Below are 20,733 nucleotides of genomic sequence, written 5' to 3'. Positions count from 1 at the left end.
AATTAATTAGGAGTTAGTGAACTGATGAGGTGAATGAAGCACCTCTAAATAACCATTTGAATTGCTACTTCTCTCTGCATAATAAAGAATAAATCCTTGTTTTTGAGCCCTGCCAAGGATCACAAAAATAGATTGGCATCATTTTAAACAATGCCAAAACATAGCTGCAGCTCAGAGCAGGATGGATGGAACGTGCTCCAAACATAAAGAAGGAAGTTACAGAGCATTCTTTGCTCGAGGATGAAACACAGAATTCTATGAGAAGGATAAATCCTATAAAGAATTATAGGAGAATTATATGGGGAAGGAGAACAGAGAAATACCTCTCTACCAGGGGCACCTGGGTCTGACACTTTGGCACTAATTCAGGCTCTCCAGTGACTTTCCAGAGGCTCTGAGTTATGGAATTACAGGTCGCTTTGTATTTTCTCCTGCAAAGATCAGTGGTTTCAGGAAACAGGCAACAGTCAGTAGGAAGCTCTCTATAAAAACATCACTATTAGTCCTTTAGATCAATGTAATAAATGATTTCTTGGTAACTGCTCAGGAGAAAATGAAAAAGGTGTGTAAGACTTTGCTTTAGGTAAAGGAGAGAGGTTTTAGATATAAAGCACATAGAGATGATGCCAATATACTCAGTGTTGATGTCTAAACTGAAATATTCTTATATACAATGACACCTTTATGGTCCAGGGACATACAAGCCTTACGGGTGGCACACCCTGAGATAGGAAATCATGTGTCTGTGGTATTTTCCGGGCTAAACATTTTTCAAAACTAGAGGGAAAAAGTCTTCTTTAACCTCTTCCTGTGTTCACAGTTAAAATCTACCCAGTTTTGTTTCTCTCTCCCTTAAGAGCACTTGAGCTCTGCCATCTTTGCTTAGGATGAAGTGCAGTTGACTTCGTGAATAGTGCCAGTTATTTTCCATAGAGTGAAACACAAGTAAGACAGATTATATTGCCTGTCCTCAGCTGCACTTTGTACTGCAGCTTTTTTTTCCTCTTTTCGAATGCAAGGTGTGAATGCAAAACAATTGCTGAGTGGGCTGTTTTGTATCCTAACAAAATACAGCGAGTGACAGGGGAGTTTTATGGTATAAAAGGAAAATAAATAAAAGAAACATGCAGTACTTGGACTGGAAGGAGCTATAGAGCAGCAGAGAGGAAATTATCCTTTAGGAATCTACCACATGGACTGTTATGCTCTAAGTATTTAATAATATTTCTGGGGAGAAAGAAAATTACATTTTTCCAGTCATTTTGCTGGCATCTTATCTTTCCAATTAAATTTTAATAACAAATGGAGTTCTTTCAATATGCTTCAGTCAATTCCATGGGCACATGTCATTCCTGTTTTAAATTCCATGTCCTCTAATAAGACTTTTAATACATCTACTTATGGGAAACGGAGAGGAACAAGAGTTCAGATCATAAATTTGAATATTTGTCTCATCATCAATTTCGATGCGGTGACAACAATTGACATCACTGGTAGTTTTGTCCATGTTATTCATTATTCCACTCTGTGTGGTTGGGAAAAGGGGACGTTTCCCAATTGTCTAATGGCTTTAGTAACCTCCCTTGAATATATATTTTTCAAGATTTCCAGAAGTCTTCAGGTTCAGCTGCCAAAAACTGAAACCAAGCTGAAATGATATTCAGCCCCTCCAAGCCTAGTTCCATTTCAGTATCTCCTTAGGAAAGGATAAATAAAATGGCTGCAAACAGAGCTGGAGGGAGGAAGGTGAAGGACCAGAATCAAGAGTGCCAGCTGTGGGTACCCACTGTAAGAATATTTAGACCAAAACCAGAGATCACCTCTCACTTCTTCGCACCTGATTAAAAATCTTCCTTTTGCCACTGACATATCAGACAGTCCTACAAATTATTGCCATTTCCATTTCCACTGTGTCATTCCTATAGCTGAATATTCAGCCACATCAAATAATTAATCAGTCAATCAATATTTAGGTGATCAAGTTCAAACACATTGGTCTTTTCAAACATGTTCTTAGTATGGTGGCATGTTGAGACTAGTACTATATAAAAATTCTATCAATATATAAATCTATCAGCAAAGCTTCTTCCTTTTTAATACAGACTTCATTCTGATAATTCAGTGTCTATTTCTGGATAAATTTCTGTCATCAGTAATGGCATTGATTTTAAATATCCTGAATTTTGATCATATGGACATTTCCTCTTGAGGTAGTTCAAGATATTTGTAGCTGTGGGGTGGGATGCTGTTACAGATTAAAAGGAGATTAAGTTATATGAAGAACAAAGTATAAAATGTTCCCTCCTCTGCAACACAGTTTTAAAGTATTAAAGTCCCTTATCAGACTTTTTAACAGTGTATTTTATACAGCATTTTGCAACACTGAAATAGCTGAGTCAAATGTAAAATTTAGTGAATTTTCATGAGTCTCTGATTACTTGTAAAAAAGTGGAGGGAATTAAAAAAATATAATCAAAGAATGATGAAAAAAAATTTTGAAAGCCAAAAATAAAAGCCAAATAAGATTTGATGTCTCCTATAATAAAAGATAGGGAGTAATCAGACTTTGTAATGAAAGTAACTTTCTCTAAACCTGAGAATTCTTTGATTATAAGGATAATTCCAACAGCACTGAAGGACAATGCCAGCTTAAAAATTAGCCAATAAATATAGTCTAAGTATCAACTGTCAGTGCAGTATCTGATGTCCCTGTCATAACAATATAGTAACAGATCACACTTATATTGTCCTACAGCAGAAGCCACAAACTCAATGGAAATATGAACTACCATTACCAAATGACAATAATCTAAAAAATCAGGCAAAATTATTAGCAAGATACTGACAGAAATACTGAACTGTAGATAAATAGTCTCATACCTTCTTAGCCAATTCCAAATTTAGAGATTCATGATTTGATACCAGAAAAAAATTGTTTAAATTTCAATTATTAGTATCATGGACAGGAGATGTTCTGACTTATTGGAATTTGACAAAGCCAGGCACCTGCTTATGTAGCCAATAAATATATTTCATCACTATGGTTGCAAAAACAAATACTGACTAGCAAAATGTAGTTAACTGAAATAAAATGATTGAGAAATAGAATGACACATAGTCTGAATTGCATTAGCCACCAGAGTGCTTGAGCAAAAGTGGATTTAACTGGATGAACTGGTGGCGTTTGCTGTCTTAACTGCTATAGCAATTAAATTGCAGGACCTGGGAGCAATTCCTATTTCCTTGGTCAGGGACTTCAGTCCTTACTGCCACATCAGAGTGAGATCTGTTCTGAATCATCCCCCTTCTGCAACTTCATTTCCATCGAAAGAAAACCTAAACATGTGTGCATGAACTGAACCACAGCCTTATGAAACTCATCTGTCCTTCATTCTGCCCTTCCATTGCTCTTCATTTTCCTTCAGTAAGTCCTTTAACATGTACAGAAAATGACGTACAGTCAACTGTAAGTTATTCTATAACTAAAACTGACAAACAGAAAGGCAGCTTGTTTAGATGTTGAATGCTTGGACACGGTGCAGTGTTGTCAAATCTTTTTTTGATTTATAGGTCCCCTAAATTTTTCCATTGATGGAAAGGACACCGTGCAATAAATCTGATCTACTGACAATAGACTCTTGTTCCAAATTCACTGGTGGGCCACAGGTGGAACAAAATCTCATTTTTGCGTAGCAGGTTCCAGAGTAATTTACAATTAACCTGAGCAGCACACTGGACCTCCAGTACTTGACAAGAATTTCACCATTGCCTGCAGTTTTATGGAGAGTCAGATGTTTTCTTTTGGGGGCAAATCATTCCGTAGGAGTCAAGCAAAGTTAAGTTTGAATAATATGTGTGTTTTGAGTCTGATCCAAAGCACACTGATTGTCAGAGGGAGTATTTGCCCACATATTCCTCTGCTAGCAAAGATAACTTTTATAAGGAGCAATCATTTTAATGACTCAGAGTATAAATGGATAGCATGAGGTCATAAAGGTATTTCCTTTCCCTCCCCTGCAAATCTATGGCTCTTGCATGCACAGCAGTGCTTATTTAGAGCCAGACAGGCTGCTCACAGAGGTGCACTGCCATCCTCTATAACCTACAGTGGCAGGATTCAGTTTTATGTGAGAAAAGGTCTATTTAAAATTAGTACACGTGTACTGAATCCAGCACTGATCCTGAGGCCAGGAAACGTCTCAGCAGTGACACAACTTCACAGGAGAGCTGATGGATTTTCTGTCTTGTAGTTACATCACACCCAGGCTGGGTTTCATTGTGCACCCAGAGTGATGTAAATGTGCACTTAAATTACAGGTAATGAAGTGTGATATATTAAAAAAAAAAAAACCTACTTCTGATTTAAATCTATGATTTAAAATTTAGAAATGTCTTGCTAAACATAAACCCTGAATTTCTGCTCTCTGTAAAATTATGTATTCCAACACTGGTGGAACTTAATTTTTAAAATTAAATTAAAGAACAAGTGGAGTGTACTGAGAAAAAATATGATTCTTTTTGACTCAGTTTGTGTCTGTGCTAGTAGAGGATGAGAGTAGGAGAAGTTACGTAATTCCTTAGGACACGTAACTGAGCCTTTCCCTGCTCAGGGGTACCTGGATGCTGTGGATCTCAGTTTCCTCAGAGTATGTCAGCGTTCCAACCAAATTCCATTGCCGTGCAGTAATGAATGGACAGGTTTTCAGCATGTAGTATGAGATCACAGGTTTCTCCTAACTTCAAAATTGCTATAAATTACCCACGAGCACCATGGCTGTTTGTTGTTTCAGTCGATGTGTTCATCCCTAAAGAATGTCTAAGAGCTATAAATAACCCTTAACCACCTCATGATTGAACTGGTGGAATGAGAGCCAGCAGTCAGAAGCCAAATGCTTTCACTATACACCATAAGTATTCTTTTCAGTAAAATAAACTCCACATACTTCAGGACTTAAGGCACAGAGGCTCGAAAAATCCAACGTGAGGACAGCCTGCTTGAGTAAATAATCACATTTTGGAAAAAAGCAGGATAAATTTCATGATGGGCAAAATTATGTTGACTTTCACAGACAGGGGATGGAGCCACTGTCATTTTTGGCCTTTGCTGTCCTACCAGAAGATGTGAGCATTCCCAGAGCCCACTGGAGCAGCATCTTGTGGCAGCAGTTATTGAACAGGTTTAGCTGAGCTTGGAAAAACCACGTATTTCACATGTTTGAGATCAGATGAGCTGATTTTGACACCAATTAGACAGTGCCCACTTTAGGAGTTTATCCAGCCTTTTCAAAGGCCCAACAAATGCAAGGAACAAATTTCAATCCCATCAAATGCAAGGGCAAAGATAATTAATGCTCAGAAACCCAGCCTTTCAGGATGTTGTATCTAGGAGTATATATTGGCAATTTAAAGCATCCAAGGTCCCAAATTAGAACTTTACTCCTGTTCATCAGTGAATTACTTCATTGGATGTTCTAGTGACACTCAAGCAAACAGGGCCTGAATTGAAGAGTTTACAGCCTGAATAAAAACCAGCAGCAGAACAGAGGCAGCCAGCAAAGCCAGGTAAGGGGAGTTGTAAGTTATTTACATCAATCAGCTCTGGAAGGAGTTAGCAACAACCTAAAAGCAGAAATATTTTGCATTCCCTGAAAATTACAGACAAAGCCAGGTCTAAACCAAAGCAGAATCTACCTTTGCTCAGCACTTTGAGATCTAAATATGAGATCTAGAACACGGGGTTTTTTCTTCAGAAGAAATGGGAATCAGCATCCACAATCAATATAAAAAAATCCATCGCTGCCACTCTTCAGAAAAACCCAAACACCACCACACTCCCCCCCCCCCCCCCCGAAATGGTCTTTTTTTAAAAGACAGATAAAACAAGGTTGTTATTACCTTTAAAAGTTAACTCACACTAAGTGGACAATTCTGGACTGCAGCAGACCCCCAAAGAATGTACATCCCTCCCATCAGAGCTCTGAGGTGGGATTTGATGGCTCCTACTGGTAAGTTACATTTCTGGGAGTAGTTGAATATAGGATGATATTCAATTTTATGGTTTCAAAGCTCTCAGATATAAATGTAAGGTGGATTCACTGATTTATAACTGCATATTTTTATTACCTGATTTTTCATTTCTTTTGGGGGCAGTCACATAAATATGATTCTTTCCCTTGAAAATAAAAAAAGTCCTTTGTGAAGTGTGCCATCGTCACAGAGTCTACATTCACTCAGAAAGTATAAATATAAATGATCATTTTTTAAGAAGAATTTTAATTTCCTAGGCATTCTTTTTCCTATTGCTTTGAGAAGAATCAGGAAAAATATTGGTCAGCTGGGCAGCTTTTCTTATAGACAAAAAACTGTTCCCTGTGAGGTTGGGCAGGCCCTGGCACAGGGTGCCCAGAGCAGCTGTGGCTGCCCCTGGATCCCTGGCAGTGTCCAAGGCCAGGTTGGACGGGGCATGGAGCACCCTGGGATAGTGGAAGATGTCCCTGCCCATGGCAGGGGGTGGAATGGGATCCTTAAGGTCACTTCCAACCCAGATCATTCTGGGATTCTCTGTAACAACCTGAACTGCAGCATGGTGACCACTGGGTCACAACCCAAGCACTGCCCACATCAAGTGAAGCTTCACAAATCCACAGCCAAACAGAGAGCACACATATAAACCCAGATTTACAGGGGCTGCAGTTTTCCATGGAAATACACCGTGTACCAAGATAAGCTGAGAGTTCTGTTTTCTTGTAAAAAATTGTTGGAAACAGCTTTTTTTGGACCAACCGTCATGGAAAAAGATCCAACTGAGGTGTTGCAGTTTGAATTTTGTTGTATTTCTTTTTTTGGCTTTCTGGAGGGAGGGAACAGGTTTAAACAAACATTTTGATTTGGGTTCTGCAGGGTCTTAGAAAGCTGCACTGTGTGGACGCTGACGTATTTAGACTTTACGTAAAGATACTTGGCCATTTTTGAAGCCAGATCTAACCTTTGTATCAACAAATCGTACACAAAAACTTCAGTCTGAGCTTCGAGGTAAGAAAACATATCCTTAAAGGGATTCTTTGTATTTGATTTTAAAAATACTCTCATTTACAAGCAGATTTTGAATGCCTGCCACCAACTTTGAAAATAACCTTTCCATTTATTTTGAATGTTCTTAAAGATGGGTCTCTTCTAGCAATCTATAATGATCATATAGTATATAAAATAACTCACAATCACAGGTATTATAGGGTCTGAGTAAAATCCACAAGAGGATTTACAGTTAAGGGTGGGCCTAATCTCCTTCTGAGGGGCTTCAGGGCATTTAGACTGTATTTTACATAAAACCCAAATTTACAGCTCATGCAAATGACTAAACAAGTGAATAGAATGTATTCAATCACATGAGTTTATTTCAAGCTGATGGTTTTTGATGCATATCATGTGATTACTATGGAAAGATTGATAAGGAAGTCATTGTCACCCATTGCTGAGGCCACACCTCGAGTGCTGTCTCCAGTTTTGGGCCCCTCACTGCAAGGACACTGAGGGGCTGGAGTGTGTCCAGGGAAGGGAATGGAGCTGGGAAGGGGCTGCAGCCCCAGGAGCTGCTGAGGGAGCTGGGAAAGGGGCTCAGCCTGGAGCAAAGGAGGCTCAGGGGGGACCTTGTGGCTCTGCACAAGTCCCTGACAGGAGGGGGCAGCCGGGGGGGTCGGGCTCTGCTCCCAGGGAACAGGGACAGGAGGAGAGGGAACGGCCTCAGGCTGGGCCAGGGGAGGCTCAGCTTGGACATCAGCAGGAATTTCTCCATGGAAAGGGTGGTCAGGCCTTGGCAGGAGCTGCCCAGGGAGGTTTGGAGTGCCCATCCCTGGAGGTGTCCAAGGAAGGCCTGGAGGTGGCACTCAGTGCTCTGGGCTGGGGACAAGGTGGGATCGGTCAAAGGTCTTGGCAAATATATTTTAGGAATATGAGCAATCCTTTCAAGACCAAAGTAACCAGGCACTAATAGCAGATCTGGTCTATCAAATCTGATGCAAAAATATATCCTTAATGTTTTCAAATGGCTCAAAATCGCAAAGGTTGATGAATAAAGTAGCACCAACAACTCAGCATCTGTATTCTGCCCCTGAGATCAGCGGATTTTAAAGAGACGTGATATCAGCAAAGATTTGATATTTACACCTGCTTTTCTCACCTGTGCTCTACCTGGAAAACCTGGATTTGGAAAAAGCTGCCAGGAAGGCAAGAACAAAAGAACACACATCTGAAGAAATCCTCCTGTAGCTGGGAACATGCATATGTTAATATTCCCTTTGTCTAACGTCAGATGTGGTTTCATGGCTTCAATTCTGGATCCCGTTTGTCTGTGGAAAAAATGGATGATTTCATTATTCCCAGATTTATACAACTTCTATCAACCCAAGGCAGTGGCAAGCCTACATTTGAGACTCTTGTCATCGACTATCAATTATACTACAATTTATGAGATGGTTTTCTGTGAATACTCATCCAAAACCTAGAAAAGTCCATGGAAAAAAAAAAAATCCCATTCAATTGAAAAAGCTTCTCTTGATTGGACTCTAGTCCAGGATATTCTGTAATAAGAAGTGGGCAAAAACTCACATTTGCTGAAAAAACAAAAAATTCTTCCCTGTGAGGATGGGCAGGCCCTGGCACAGGGTGCCCAGAGCAGCTGTGGCTGCCCCTGGATCCCTGGCAGTGTCCAAGGCCAGGCTGGATGGAGCTTGGAGCACTCTGGGATAGTAGAAGGTGTTCCTGCCCATGGTAAGGGGGTGGCATTAGATGAGCTTTCAGGTCCCTTCCAAATAAGGCCATTCTATGATTTCATGATGTTTTACAAAGGTGAGAATAAGAGTAGCGAGATTTCACAGTTAAAACCCCCAAAATCTTTACTATTTTCTGTCAGATTAAAATTTTTTTTATTAATAATAAAAGATTTTTCAAATCAGTGGAAAAGAAGTTTTAATGATCTCTCCATCCATGGAAGCTGGAAAACCTTGAAGTTATGCTTTAAAGCTATGCTAGGCCAAATAAGTGATTTCATGAAAACTGAAAGCATGGAAATATGTACAGTTTTGTCTAAGTGTTACAGACGAATATAAAATATAGAAAATTCATGTCATTATTAAAACAAAATATTTTAGTGAGTTTTACTTTGCTGAAAAAAAATCCCCAAGATTTTTTAATACATAGTCTTTTCCATCAAAAAGTCTTTTCCACCAAAGGAAGTCTTGACTGACCAAAATTTTCCTGAGAACCACAAACCCTGGGGAAAACCTGGGATTAGCACAGCTGGTCAGAGCATGGTGCTAATAACACCAAGGTCATGGGTTCCATCCCTTTATGGGACATTCACCTAAAAGCTGCACTTTCAAATCCTCGTGGGTCCTTTATGACTCAGAATATTCTGTGAGATCTGTGAAAAATTTACCAACTAAAAGAGCCTGACTTTAAGGAAAGGTGAATTTTCACCGTGAAACCTGAACATATCAGAGCAAGAGCAAAGATTTGTTGCTTAGGAAATAGCACTGAAGTGTCTCACAGAGAGTCTACACTGGGTTCCTCATATCCCATTGGTTTTGGGATTGCTATTCCCCAGAAGAAGGTGTTGGCATTCAAGCGGAATCCTTAGAAAACAGTTCCTAAAAAGGCTGACTTAAAGTGCCATGCAGTCATTTATACCAGTCACAAGAAACTCTGGTAGCAAACACCAACAAAACTGGAATAGTGGTGGCATTGAACAGTGAGTGTGGACTTCTGTAATTTGTAATTTGAGGGTTAAACTTGTGCAACAATTAACTTTTTTCCTCTATTATACTAATTAAGCAGTTGAATCTCACCCTTATTGATGATACCACAGCTACTGAAGATGATGTAAATCGTGATTAATGGATTTTGGATCAAATGTGCTTCCCAGATTCACTTTTTCTAGCCTTAATCCCCTTTTATACAGGGTAAACAGCCTAAAGACTGCATTTCCCAGGTATTTCTAAAACCATAGGGAGCATTAGTGTTTTGAGAACTAATATATATATTTTTTAATGTTTTAAACTGAATTTGGCAGGGGCTTCTGAACTGTGTTTAAGAGCACTCTGGTCTTACAAGAGCTGAGTGTCTCTAATGAGCTGGATATTCCCTGGATTTAGTATTTCCAATGAGCCAAATCCTCAATTTACTACAAAAATCTATAAAGGGGCAAATTTATAAATACAGGTGAAGGCAATTTTCACCTTGTTCTACTCACCACAAGATTTGATAAATTCAGAGGTACTTGGGTGATAGCAGAGTTTGGAGAGTGACTAAATTAATATAATTTACACAGGCAATCTTTCCATCTATTCTGAGTGCAGGTCTAGTTTTGTTCCCTGCGGTTTTGCACAGTGACAGGTCCCCTGGAATTACAAGTTTTCATAAAAACTACCAGGAATCTCAAGGCAATTATCCTGTCACTTGTGCAAAACCCCCCCAAACCACTCTTGACTTTTTTTTGAGATTGACTTTTTTAGTCAATCTTCGTAACAGTGACTTCACTGTGGAAGAAAATGAGAACATAATGCCCTTTTTTTCTCAAGAAATCTTGCTTTTACAAACTTCCCTGACCAGGAGAAACTCTTTATCCCTGTTCTGTACCACCTCTCACCTGTGCACCCCAAGGGTGGCTTCCCACCCTGGGTTTCCCAAGCCTCGTTGAGCTTTCCAACAGTAAATCCAAGCCCATCCTGTTCCCTACCAATTTACAGTAAATCTTTGCATAATATGACCTTTTCCCAGTAAACCTAATGACAAACATGGTATTAGTTACATCCTGATCATTTTGGGCAGTGTTCCTTTAGACTGAAACCATTTTTCTCCATAAGTGACGATGTCACTGCATGAAACCACACTGACATCAATCATTTGCAAGGCAAAGGATGTGGACAGGCCAGGGCATTCCAAGTCCTCTCTCAGAAAAAGTGGAGTTTCTTCTGTTCTTCAAGAAACTCTATTGTATGGCAAACAGCACCACAGAAGTGTGGAAACTTGTGCTTCAAACCCATAGGGAAAAAAACCCCAAACCTAAAAAGAAAAAGCAAAGCACTGTCAACTTAAAAAATGAGACCTGAAGTTCTCTCATTATGATTATGACTTCTGTTGTTGGCAATCATCCTGTTAGTGGTTAATAAAAAGCAGCTCCTTTTTTTTCTTTTTTTTTTTTTTTTTTTGGCAGTCTTATTTAGTGCTCTGTTTATGCCCTGATATGACAGTTCATAGAGTACAAGCTAAGGAAAGATATTTAAAATGCAGCTGTGGGTTTCCTCAGTATTCCACCTTTCAGCAGAGCAGGAATAGAGTCCTTTAGCAAACATAAACAGCAGCAAGTGGCTGCACAAATTTCTGACAGGCTGTCATATACTCTGTAGACCTAAACACTGCCTGGGGGCTCCTTTTTGCTTTTTAAAAGAATCCCTGAGCTCAGAACATGTCAACCCACAAAAAGAAAAAAAAAAATGGATACACAAATTGCAAACAGGACACAATTTTTAATGAAAAAACCCAGGCAAATTCCATCTTCTCCCTTGTTTTTCACTCAATAAGCTGATGTTTAAAGGGTGAGCAAGAAGCAGTGAAGATCCATCACAGCCATGACTTAATGCTTCAGCCTCAGATAAACACCCTGCACTCTGCCTGGGACCATCTGTCAGGGCTCAGAATCCACTGGTGGGTCTGGGGTTTAAGGCAGGGTTTGTAAGAGTGAGCAGGAGCAGTGAACGTGTTCAGGGTGCTGCTCCTTCATCTGAGGGAAGCAAAAATTCCTGCCATTGACAAAGAAAATGTGCTGTGAGAGGAGATCAGTAAGAAATGTCCAATTTCTTGGCATCTCTCTTGGCTTTGCTTTGGCAGGGGAGGATGGCACTCAAGGAACTTTAATACCTTTGTAGAAAAATGTATTTTTAGAATAAACAGCACTTGCCCAGATGAGTTTACAAAGTTAATACTGCTCCACACATTTAAACTTTCATATTTCCAGACTAGAAAAGAGTATGGGAGGAGCATGACAAAGCAGTATCACCCTATTTTACTGATAAAGATAAAACCCCACAGTGATTAGTGACACAAAACTAACAGAAACTCTTTAGCAATCTGTTTTTTTAATGAGAAAGTCTGTGGTGATCAAAAGATGCTGCAATATTAGTGAAGAAGGATGAAGGAATGGAGCAAGATTTTTATTATTACTATTATCATTACTCTGGTTTATATATGCTGATCTGTCTTTTGCCCTGAAAAAATAAACTGTATTGAAGACCATCCTTCTCTGAGCCTGCACTGGGATCAGCACCTGCAATTTACGACAGGAGTTTAGCTCCAGCAGTGTGAGACAACTGCTGATTTTTTAGAGGAAGGGAGATATTCCCAACCTTAAACCCTACCTACTTTTTCCTAACACTGATCTGGATGAGCTTCAGCCACAATGAAGTAGAAAGCAAACCTGCCTCCGGGGTGTTCTATTAGCTCCATTCAGCAATTAATAATTTCCGTATCTTGATGGAGGATCTTAGCACTGGTGGTTTCTCCCAGCTCCATTTCTGTGGGAAAAGTGGAGTAAATTGGAGTTATTTAATTTATGAAATTGTTGACAACGCTTTTAGGACAGATTTTCATATGGAAGTTGTGAGTTGAAGCTGATTAATCTTATTTTAATGATAGGCAGCATGAGGACTCAGGTTTACTGGCTTAAAGGGACAGAGTCTAGTGGACTCAGCTGACAGTACAACAATAACTAGAGCATATTTAAAATAATATAGGATTTTATGCTTTTGAAAGAAGAAAAAACACAAGCAATGAGCTGTTCAGGCCACAATCTAGAGATTCGTGATATCACTGCTGCAGAATCAAACACTATTCAAATAAATTTAATTTTAAATGCAGCAAGGTAATTGCTAAACTGCTGAAAAGGGCACTTTGAATCAGACAGTATGGATTGCTGTTAAATCTGGAAACATGCAGGCCTTGTGTTATTCATCCTTCAAATGAGCACGAGTGACTGCCCAGAGGAGTTAATGTACAAAGACAAGGGTCAAAAATGAGAAGTGTCAGCTAAAGTGTGCATTTAAGATATTCTGTGAATCCCTACATGGCTGACCAGCTCTGGCTGTCATATTGCCTTCTCCTTTTATTATTTTCCAGCCTGATGAATTGATCCATAAGTGCACTCTAAGAAAAAAACACTTTTCAACGGGGCATCATTCATATATTTCCTGATAGCTCCTGTGTAGCTCCCACCTAACTCTGAGCACCTCTGCTCTGTGACATGCTCAGTTATGCTGAGCTGAGGCCAGACTAATGATAGTGCTTTGGGGTTTGGTTATTTGGTTGGGTTTCTCCCATAAACGGCCTTTTAAATAAAATTAACACATTCTGATATTTTATTCTGGGAAGTGGCTGAGTTACTCAGAAGGAAGGTGTCACTAAAGAACACGTGAAGTCACTCTGGTGTTCAGGTTATCACCACAAAGAATTCAGTGGCTCAGCTTCCCAAGAAACCAACACGAGCAGCCTGAGGGTGGATACATTTGTTTGAATGACAAAGGAAATAAGTGGTTTTAGCATCTTAATGCCGAACACTGAAAGGAATGCTTCAATTGCCTGCGACTGAGAAAATTAAGAGTTACTATTGACACGTTAAATGCAACTAATGTGACCAGGCTTCCTATCCAGCACTTGAAGAAATTGAGTAAAAACATTCCCCATTGTCTCTCCACCTGCGGGACAGACAAAAGAGTACAGCTGAGCACTGGATCCCTTCCAATCTCTGCAAAATACCTCATCAGAGAGAAGCATCAGCCCCATTGTTGGTGATAAGGCTGTGGAAACAGTTCCAAGAGCCCAATTTCAGGTGGCATGGCAAGGCTAAATTTACCAAATCAGGCTTTAAACACACATTACCCACATTACACATAAACTGACCCGGGCAACTTGCAGGCATAACATCCTTTTCCCAGGAACAATCATGTAACCCATAATGAAAGGGCCATTCTGTAACTGTAAAAAGAGCCCCACTATTCTGCAAGGAAAAGAATAAGAGGATTAAAAAGGTAAAAAAAAAAAAAAAAAAGCCCAAGAAAATAACCCTTCTGTGTGGAACTACTTGCCTGGGTGCTGCGATCTGCAGCTCATTCAGAGGATTTGCCCTCAGAGACAAGCCTGTATGACTGGCCAAATTTTCACTTTAAGAAGGGGTTGTTTCAGCTGAAATAAATAATTGTATACATTGGCAACAAATGAGCTTCAATTAAACTCTTAAATGCAACATACTCCAGCAGGTTATACTGAGATAAAAAAGTAACTTGTGTCTCATTCTTGACACATCCAATAGCAAATTTCAGTGGCCATAGCAGAGTTCAGGGCAAAGATTGCTTGCTAGAAGACAGCTATTCCTTCTTTCCTTCTCCAAGCCTACAAGATTATTTCTTTATCCTTCCTCCCTCCTCAACTGCAATTAGAGAAGCAGCAACTTCATACCACAGTGGTTGAAGTACACTACCACTAATCTTTTAATTGAAAGCAAATGATGGAGAGATAGCATATAAGCAAGTGGAGCTGGAAAACACAGCTTCCCTATGTCCCTATCACTCCACACCTCATCAGCAAACAGAGAAATATTAACTGCAGAGTCCCTAATCTGTTCCATTAAGGCAGGATGCTGAACCCCTGAAGAGAGCTTTGAAAGCTTGACCCACACCACTGCCAAAAACTTTCTTCACTGAAAGGGTGGGAGAGGTTGATAAACGTCTCAGAACGGCCCAGAGTGCTCTGGAGAGGGAGGCAGAACCCCAGGCAGGCAGAAAGTCACTTGTCCCTGTCCTTTCCCACCCTACACCACTCCAGTCCAAGCCTGGTGGGCATTTTCTGCCTAAAACCTTCCCAGAGGTTACTTTGGACAAGCAGCAGTGGCAGGGAGCTCTCAGGGGCAGAGCCACACTTAAAGGAGAGTTTATCTTGGAAATTATCAGATTGATGACTAGGAGATAGATTTTCTTTGGTGTGATTCTTCATTTATCTATATACACTCATGTTTAAATCTATATCAAACTGCATTGAAATCATCACTGCTTCGATTAAAAACTTAAATGTTATTTGAAGTCATTTTATTTGAGTCACAGTTTAGTATTCCCCGAATTTGACAGCGTAATTTAAAATGTTTAATTATCCAGTGGGAGGCTGTAGGAACTGTTCTGTTGTTTTGTTTAACATGTACTTTTAAAACTCAAGCCATTTTTTGGCTGTCTCGACATTAGCTGGCTGTATTTCTGATCTCTTAGATTACTTGTATGTTTGTTCTCATTCTCTTTTACGTTCACTAATCCTTCAGATTTAATTAAAATATTTTTTTGGTTAGTCTCAAGCCAGCCAAAGGCAGAAGTTGTTTCCGTGCTGTTTGCTTTTGGGAAACATGGCATGTGCCACCAATACAAAAGGTTTAATTCTATGAAGGAAAACAGTGAAATTACAGATATTAAACATTTGAAATAACTGCTGAAGCAAATACAGGCATAAATCATAAGGCCAGAAGTGACTACTGTAGTAACTGAGGCTGATCTCTTTAGAGCAGAGATCATAGGACATTCTCAAATGAATTCTTGTCTTTTATAAAATATTACACTTTGATAGGAAATTCTAGTGGTGAAAAACCCACCACAACTCATGTGAGCGTAGTCCAGCGATGGACTGCCTTCCTTGTGAAAAACCACTGCTTGTTGCTGACTCATTTTTTTGCTACATTTGTCCTCAGTCTAAAACACAGAGTAAAAGTCTACATTCCTCAAGGTCTAAAACAGCTTGAGGTGATTCCTTCTCTGGAAACAAGAGGTTCTTCCTGAAAAAATGAGGTGTAGTTTAACAGGATTCTCCTTTCCAGCCTGGTATGAACTGGACCAGGTCCAGCCAACACCCTCCTGATAATCATCCTAAAGCTCCCAGGTGAGATTCTTATTCAAATTTCCCAATAAATAAAATTATGAGATGCTTGACCCTTCCTTTATTTCACTGGGGTAGAAGGTTCTCTCTGAAGTCATTGTAGAGTTAAAAGGGTGGGGTAATGCACAAAACCAATAAATTATTACATTGTTATTGAGCAATTTTGAAGCTAATAATGTCTTAAATATATGAAGAAACATTTGCCCTATTAAAAAAAATACTACATTTCTGGCCTGTAAATTTAATGTAAGTGCTTGTACTCTGCCACTGCACAAATCTAATTTGGGATGTGATCTGTTCACGTCTAATAAAATCAAGTTTGTAAAAGCACAGTGGCTCCAGCTTATCTGTTCTCCTTAATGCTGACAGACATTAAGTTTACAGGCTTTGATCTGAACTATTTAAGAGCATGTTACACGCAGAAGACTCTCAGTACTAGATCCTATTTAAACAGAAAAGTATTTCATGTTCCAGCTGCTATAAATGACAACAGAGCAGTAAAGAGTCTTTTGTTTCCCTGCTAAAATAAAAAGTTCTAAAAAAAATAGATTTTGAGCATCACTGTTTAAATATAACTGAAATTCTTATAATTAAAACAAGTGGTTTGGTGCATGGAACACTTAAGAAGGTACAGGTTGAGGACTTCAGCTTTAAAGTTCTTTTTGATTTGGTTGACACTATAGGTAAAGTAATGCTAATTCTTGATTTTAGCTGCCCAGAAATGTTGTCTTTGACCTCCAGACCTGCTGTTACATTAATGACAATGGTGGAAACCTTGCAGCTCTTTTCCACCCGCACAAAGTAGAGGCATGAGCTGTGACATCTCTGCAGCATAAAAGGGCCTCTAGTGGCACTCAGGGCAGGGAAAAAACGGGAATTCAGCAGTGCTCAGCTGTTGTTTTCCCCTAATAGACTCACAGGTTGGGTACGCCTACAATTGACAATATTAAATCGTTTTTGACACTAGATTCCGTTTAGATAAACCCTCTCTCCTTGCTCCACACCACAATTATGTGGCATGTGAAGTTTCAAGTACCTGTGACTTTTAACACCCACTCTGGAAAGAGAAAGAACACCTAGAGCAGCAATTCAGGAAACTTCCATTTTGTATATACAAAAGAAAACTTTCAGCATGAATCTTGTTTTGTTCTGCTCTATTTATACTCTGAACAGGAGTCCAATGTGTATTTTATTTAAATGGCCCAAGAATTTGCTGCAGATATTTTTTCCCTAGGAAATGACCATCAAAATAGGTTATTTTAAAATAAACATTTACATGCTTTAATTTTTCAAACTTTCCTTAAAATCTGAGTAGAGTTTGAGCAAAGGCAGCAGTACCATCCTGAACATGGCAGCATTGTGGAGCAGCAAACCACAGTAATTTGGCTATTTAACTTATTTCAGTAGTTGGAGAACTCTGCAGCCTAAAGAGGTAGGCCCAAACTGACTGAAACACTCAGTTTTTGGAAAGCAGATCATTTCTGCAGTAGTATACAATTAATGTGCCTATTACATAACCCCAAATATTTGTGACACCTGCCCAGCTCCCAGGGGCCACTTGTTTCCTGACAAGTGTCCAAAGCTCTTCACGTTTCTTCCAATGCTGTTACACCTTCTACATACTGAAAATTGGAGTTAAATTCAAAATACAATGAATGTGACATGTAAATACAGGAGCTATTATGTGTGGACACATAATTACCCATTCCATTCAATTAAACGCTTTTTCAGCTGTCACTGACTTTTCAGCTCATGTCTTAAGTGAGATATCCACATCTTTTGAGTCCAGTCTGCCAAAGAATCCAGAGCAGAATTTTCCCCCATTGGTGGAAGCAGGAAGAGCCTTGAAAATAGATTTTTTTTTAAACTGTGTGGAACCCCCTGAATCCTCATGCATTTGTAAGGCATTTTCGTACAAACCACCTTGCATGAGGAGAGCACCTTTCAGGACTGGGACCGCCAGTCACACATCGGCTAATGCACAAGAAATACGAACACAGTAAAATGTAACAGCAGCATGATCATGTACCTTGTGATTATGTTGGGAATAGTGGTTTTACTTGAAAAAGAAAGAAAAGATAAACCATTTTCCTTTAATGTATTAAGTGTCCTGGTAGTAGGAATTAATTCAAATAGAATAATGAAGTGATTCAGGCAAAACTCAGTGATCTGAGCTGGTTTTGTTAATTATTCTACACTCCTGCTGTGTGTGCCAGTTGTTTTCCCAAATTTGTCTTGGCCACCTTAAGTAAGGAACACCCAAACAGCCTGAGAGGAACTCATGTATATTTAATTACAGAAAATCACTTCGCAGTCTTTCACTGACACCCAGTGGTCAGACAGAGAGCGCTTAGGGGGAAGCAGGAGAAAAAGCTGCAGCAGCCAAACAATGCCTGGAGACATCTCAGAGGAGGGCATTTCTACCACGGGAGAAACAGTTGTTTGCTTAACTGGATGAAAGCACACATGAAACAAACTGAGGCTTGCAAAATCAGCAGGTCAAGCTCTGTGCTTAGCTCCACTTGGGCAATATCTGGTGCACTCAATAGGAACCACATCCAAAGGAAGAATCTGGTCCTACAAGAGGATGTGGGGTTTTTCAGGCTTGTTCCTTCTTTTCTTGGCCCAAAGCAGCAGACATTAACAACCCCTCCACTGGAAAGGACACCAGAAACCCTGAAACAAAAGCAAACCAAAGAGACAACTTAGACCGTGATTGTTGTTCAGGATTTCTGAGTAAACTTTGTTTATGTGTTGCAGAACCACATTTCCATTAAAATGAAAGCTTTTCCTGGCCTTTCCCTGCATGGTAAACTGAGATAGCTGATCAGCTAAGGCTCTGCCTTGTGCAAGCATTGCAGCTGTCTTTGATATTAAACAGAGCTGGATGCTAACAGACAAATCAGACTTATTCTGATTTCCAGCTCAGTTCCAAGCCTCTGATAAACAAGCAGCTGAAAAATTCCCTCTGCACGTTATTCCCTCAGCAACAGTCAGGCACTGGGGGCATTTGCTTTTCCTCTCAGCAGAGGCACCTGGCAGGCAGGACTGGGAACAGGTAACCAGCCAAATGGGGGAGGAATGACAGGGAGTAGAAACAATCTCTTCCTCCCTGAAATCCCTGCTGTCTGCATGAAGGTACCAGCACACCAAATACAGAGTTTCCCAGAGAACTACACTGTAGTTATTGTTTTCTGTGCAGTGATGATGGCATCAGTGAGGTCATGGCTGCCACTCACAGCCCTGGCACACTGCAAAGAGAAACTATGGGTGCCCAAACACATCTGCAGCGAGACACTCTGGCTAAAGGAAAACTGGGAAAGCCTCCTGGCACTACAGAAGACCTGAATAATGGGTGTGGACAGCACATTGTTGAGGAAGAGTAGAGATAAGTAATTTTTCAAAAATCAAACAGAAAACTCCAGAAAACAACCACGCTTTTATTGTAAAAGCTACCTGGAAGCTGGGAACCAGCACACAGTTACAGCAGCAGATGAACCAACTAATGGCAAGTTGTTGGGGTTTTTTATTTTAATGAACTCTAGAGCAGCAAAAACTGCTTGGCACTTCCCACACCATGTCCTCAGGCACAGGAACACACAAATGTTATCTGGACAGTGCAGTAACAAGAACACAAGTTGATAATGCAAATAGTGCAAACGCTTTGCTCCTTTACTAATGCATTCTATTGCTTAAACTTACCTTTTACTTAAAACTTTCTCTTTCTTTCCAGAATAAAGATCACAGAAATCAGCATTCCTTGAACTCCAAATGGGGAATGCTGTAGATTCTGAAAACCTACTACTGCATCAGAAATGGAAATAACAGTGCTCCTGATGACATCAAACACTAATTCCTATGGAAAATCTCTGCTGAGATGTCTCTTCCTGCCTTTCTTGCCAAACCACAATATACAGATGAGTGGAAAGGCTGAGAGAATTGGGCTTATTCAGCCTGGAGAAGAGAAGGCTTCAGGGTGACCTCCAGCAGCCTTCCAGTATCTGAAGGGAGCCTACAGAAAGGATGGAAAGGGACTACTTACAAGAGCCTGGAGTGCTTGGACAAGGGGGGGAATGGTTTTAAACTGAAATTGGGTAGGTTTAGATTAGATGTTGGGAGGGAATTGTTCTCTGTGAGGGTGGGGAGGCCCTGGCACAGCCCAGAGGAGCTGTGGCTGCCCCTGGATCCCTGGAAGTGTCCAAGGCCAGGCTGGACACTGGGGCTTGGAGCAGCCTGGGATGGTGCCCATGAAGGGAATGAGATGAGCTTTAATGTCCCTTCCAACCCAAACCACTCTGGGATACTATGATTTAATGAAAAGACTGAACAATTAACTGATAGTATTGTTTTGGAAAGTTTGATGGAATTTGATTTCCAATTTATGCTTTTTCTTCAGCCATTTGATGCATTTTAGAAATCAGGGATTCTGTTACTGTTTCACAGGTTTAAGAGAAGTCAGAGATGACACTTTACAGCAAACTTTCCTCCAAAGGTATTAATGAACTTCAACAATTCTAGCCATCGTTTTTTTCTTCTTTTGCTCCTGCTCATCCTACAGTCGGGAACATTAAGTATCTTTTCTTGTGTTTCTTAGATTAATTTAAAATTCTGGTTTTCCAACTCTATCTCAGAGCACAGAGAAACCCTTTTTCCACCCCTGAAACGAAGCCCTTCTTACTTCAGTGTTGCTCACTTGCTTGTCTTGCCCTTTCTAGAACACTAATGAAATAACTGAGTGATGCAGTTTGGCTGCTGTTCAGCTGAACTCAGGGACAC

General features: G+C 40.0%; 1 long non-coding RNA gene across 3 annotated transcripts in view; it reads right to left on the bottom strand.

Annotated features, from left to right (window-relative positions):
• Positions 1-17,096: 17,096 nt before the first annotated feature.
• The window catches only part of LOC138120004 (uncharacterized), a 97,567-nt gene continuing 93,930 nt past the window's right edge, over positions 17,097-20,733 (bottom strand). For all 3 annotated transcript variants that reach the window (XR_011155698.1, XR_011155700.1, XR_011155699.1), the window contains one exon: positions 17,097-18,633. This is a non-coding gene — a long non-coding RNA (uncharacterized lncRNA). The remainder of the gene's footprint in view (positions 18,634-20,733) is intronic.

This window comes from Aphelocoma coerulescens, chromosome 1, assembly GCF_041296385.1.
Source record: "Aphelocoma coerulescens isolate FSJ_1873_10779 chromosome 1, UR_Acoe_1.0, whole genome shotgun sequence".
NCBI classification, from domain to species: domain Eukaryota; kingdom Metazoa; phylum Chordata; class Aves; order Passeriformes; family Corvidae; genus Aphelocoma; species Aphelocoma coerulescens.
The sequence above is the reverse complement of the archived record's forward strand: the minus strand, read 5'-3'. Positions and strand labels throughout refer to the sequence as shown.